The sequence below is a fragment of the Arachis ipaensis genome, chromosome B02 (assembly GCF_000816755.2).
Source record: "Arachis ipaensis cultivar K30076 chromosome B02, Araip1.1, whole genome shotgun sequence".
NCBI lineage: Eukaryota > Viridiplantae > Streptophyta > Magnoliopsida > Fabales > Fabaceae > Arachis > Arachis ipaensis.
In genome coordinates this window covers 68,337,317-68,341,695 of record NC_029786.2, presented here as the reverse complement: position 1 = coordinate 68,341,695, position 4,379 = coordinate 68,337,317, and the positions used below count along the sequence as shown (strand labels likewise).

Genomic DNA, 4,379 nt, shown 5'->3' with positions numbered 1-4,379 from the left:
ATATCTATGTAAATATAACATATTTTGGGTACATCGAAAATATATATTTTTTTAAACGTTACATATCTGGGATGTACAGTATTCAATTTTTATGTTTATTTACTTTTTATTCTATGTATTTTAGATGTGTAATGACAATATAAAAAATCCCATTCCAAGCACATCCTAACTCCATGCAATTTTCAGGAGGATCTCTACTATCCGCATCCTCTTATGCAAGATATATTATGGGGTTTTCTTCATCACGTGGGAGAGCCTCTGCTAAAGTATTGGCCCTTTTCCATGCTTAGAAAGAAGGCATTAGAAATAACGTTTAGTCATATTCAATATGACGATGAGATTACTCATTACCTTTGCTTTGGAGCAGTAGAAAAGGTATATAACAACAAATTGTAAGTATGTATTAAAATTAGTTATTAAAATTAGATATTAATATAAAATATATATTAAAATAAATTAAATCACACATATATTTATATATAAATATATTAATAATTTATAGAGTTAAGATTTAGAATTTTCAATATATATATATATATAGGACAATTTACATAAATAAATTGTTTGCCCCTTAAATTTACGCAATTGCATTGTTTCAAATATGAAGACGCAAATAAATTGTTTCATATATCTATAGAAACTGCTACTGCCAGTAGCGGTTTATCGAAACACGTAATCAGCTATAACCAGCAGCGGTTTACATGCGAATGGGGGAACACAGAAACCGCTAGAGGCTGTCGCGATTTCTGTTTGTTGATGCTTGGTCATAAATCGCTACTGGCAGTAGCGGTTTATGTGTATTGGGACATGTGCGTAAACCGCTAGAGGCAGCAGCCATTTACGTTGAGCATGAAAACAAATAGTAAAACTAATCTTTATCTAAAAAATAATTGCAAAACAAATAACTAATGATATATACTATTTAAATAATATTATAAATAAAAAATTTAATTTATCATTTCACAATATAATTTAAAAAATATAAATATGCATGTAATAAATTTTTTATTTGTATTTATTATTAGAAGTGAGACCAAATTACAAATAAAAAAATACAGTCTTCAAAGTATTGAATTATATAAAGCAAGACTAATTTTTTTTATTCTCATCTCTTTTAAAATTTATAAATAATAAAATAATTTATTTTTAGCCAAAAGTTTACTAAATCATATATTTTTCTCTTTAAAAATCAGTTCATTCTTTTTTATTTATATCAACCATACAAAGGAGATTGGAGAGTTTGAAAAATGGGTTGTGTTCTTTACTGCTGATTTGCATTTGAGGTTCTAGCTAAATGATTTTTTTTATTTGTGCAACTTTGTTATCTTATACCAAAAAATAAAAATTATTTGTATTTTACAGTTGATTAATTGGATAAATAATAGTGATAGCATCATAATTTTGATGAATAAAATTTAAAATATAAATATGCATGTAATAATTTTTTATTTATATTTATTATTAAAATGAGATTAAATAGCAAATCAAAGAATGAGTACTCACAGAGTACTAAAATATATAAACTAAGACTAATTTTTTTTTATCTTCATCCCTTCTAAAACTCATGAATGATAAAATAATTTATTTTTAGTAAAAAATTCAATAAAGCATACACTTTTTCTTTAAAATTACTTCATTTTTTATCCATATAAATCATATGATTGCAAAAAATATATATTCCGTTTTCTTTCTCTCAATCTTTGTGTAACTTAATTTAGCATAAACAAACATTTTTTCTAATCAACGTAAACCGCTGCTGCCTCTAGCGGTTTACGTACATGTCCGAATACACATAAACCGCTACTGCCAGTAACGGTTTATGGCCAAGTATCAACAAACAGAAACCGCGACAGCCTCTAGCGGTTTCTGTGTTCTCCCATTCGCATGTAATCCGCTGCTGGTTATAGCGGATTACGTGTTTTGATAAACCGCTACTGTGACAGTAGTGGTTTCTATAGATATATAAAACAATGTATTTGCGTCTTCATATTTGAAACAATACAATTGCGTAAATTTGAGCGGCAAACAATTTATTTATATAAATTACCCCTAAAATGTATTTTTTTTTTTTTTTTGTACGTAAAAACAAATTTTTATTCGTAAAAATCGTCAAATGACATTTACATATCGTTAAGAAAAAAGTAAATATTTTTGTTCCTAACATTTGGAATAAATTTTAAAGTTGTCTCTAATATTTAAATCATCCTATTTAAATCTCTAATATTTAAAAATTGACTCAATATTGTCTTACCATTAGAAATATGTGAACAGAATTGATAGCGAGACAAAATTGAGACAATTTTCAAATGTTAAGAACTTAAATAGGACGAAAATGTTGAAGACAAAAACGATACATAAAAATAAATTTTAATTTTATCCTTTAATAATATCAATTTTTTACAGTACATAGTTATTCAATTATTTTTTAATCACATCTAAGTAAATTATACTTAATCACATTATTTTTATTCTAAACAAATTTATTTTTTTATAATTTTACTTTTAAAAATATTTATACATAATTATTAAAAATTTTTGATACATTAGAGACAAAAGGTACAATTTATAATTTATTGTATATGAAGGGGGGGGAGGAGGGGGAGGAGGGGGGAGAGAAGGGGGACCGCCGCCCTGCCGCGCTGTTGCCCTGCCGCCTGCCGCATTGCACAGCACTACCACCAGCTTCTTCTTCTTCGCCGCCTTGCCGCCCTGTCGCACCGCACCACCGCATGACCAGCTTCTTCTTCTTGGTTTTTATGTGAATTTTTGGATTTTTTTGTGAAATTTGTTGTGGAATATTGTTGTTGCTGAAATTTGAATTTAGAATATTGTTGTTGCTGAATTTGTTAATTGAATTTGAAATCTGTGCATGTTGCTTGAATTTTCTGATGATGATGATGATGAGGCCATGATGATAATGGTGGTGGTGGTGGTAGGTTCTTGTTCAGCTTGGATTTCTGGTTGATTTTTGTTGATTTTGGAGAAAGTTCTGATGAAGATGATGATGACCATGATGATACTGATAGTGGTGGTGGTGGTTCTAGTTGGGCGTAGGTTTCTGTTTTGGTAGTGGTGGTGGTGGTTGATTTTAGGGTGAAGGGAGAAGAGTATTTTCGTTCGAGGGACGATTTTAAAACAAACTGAAACTTTGGGAACCATTTCGTAGCAAAAAAATTGGGGGCAATTCCGATTTTCGACCTCTACATTGGAGACCAAAATCGAACTTAACCCTAAATTAAACTATTAACTGAGAAAAAGAGCAATATTTCATTACAAAGAATTTTAAAAAGTAAAAACAACAAAAAATTTGAGTCCCTTCTATATTTAAAATGACACATATGTGTTGCATGCAACACAATGGGTTATTTTTTCTTTTTCTCTGAATAAATCTTATCTCTTTTTAAATTTGTAAAATTTTCTATGAACATCAAGTTTTTCTCGAGATATCCTTCTCCTAAATCTAGATTTTAGAGTGTCTACACTACTAACTCCAAACATAAAAAAAATTACAAAATTTACTCAATCACACACCATTAAAAACATCAATAATAATAACTATTTAATGACTACAAATCACAAAATTTACTGTCTCCAATCACCCCTCTAATTTTAATATACATAGCTTTTTTTTAAATTTTTTATTTTAATAAATAAAATAAATATAATAATTACCAAAATAATTAATTTAAAAAATATTTACTGATTTAAATTTTTCGGTCAGATTTAAATTTTTCAGTCTTGTAAACGAAATAAGACTGAAAAATTTAAATCGATAAATATTTTTTAATTATTTATTTTAATAATTATTACATTTATTTTATTTACTAAAATAAAAAAAATTCCTTTTTTCTCATGATAAAATAATCTCTTTTAATTTTGGATAACTAAAAATGGGGTCGTTTAACTAATGCAGGCTCTCGGTAGTCAAACGTGGGATGTAGCTTTTTCTATACAAGCAATACTTGCTTGTGATCTAAGTGCAGAGTATGGACCTATGCTTAAGAAGGCACACCAGTTCTTGAAGGCTTCACAGGTAACCCATACATTCTTTGGCTTTCGTAAACAACAAACCCCCACCCTCCCAATTCCCTCTCTTCTTCTTCTCTCTGTCTTCCTCTCTTTTCGCCGGCGTGCCTGTCACGCGCGCACACAACGCATTATATATATATATATATATTACCGTTAGAATGAATTTCAGCCAAAATTAAATCTCATTTAAAAATTAGAATACATGAAATAAAAAATTAAAATTATTATTTTCTCTTAACAAAAGCGTGATTATCTTTTTACATTATTTTTTCTCTCTATTATACTCTTTTCGTTTTAGATATCAAAAATTAAATCTCTAATTGTAATTTCTTTGTTTTAAATCAGATTTA

General features: G+C 28.4%; 1 pseudogene; it reads left to right on the top strand.

The window, feature by feature from the left end:
• The window catches only part of LOC107625408, a 39,895-nt pseudogene that overhangs the window by 12,639 nt on the left and 22,877 nt on the right, over positions 1-4,379 (top strand).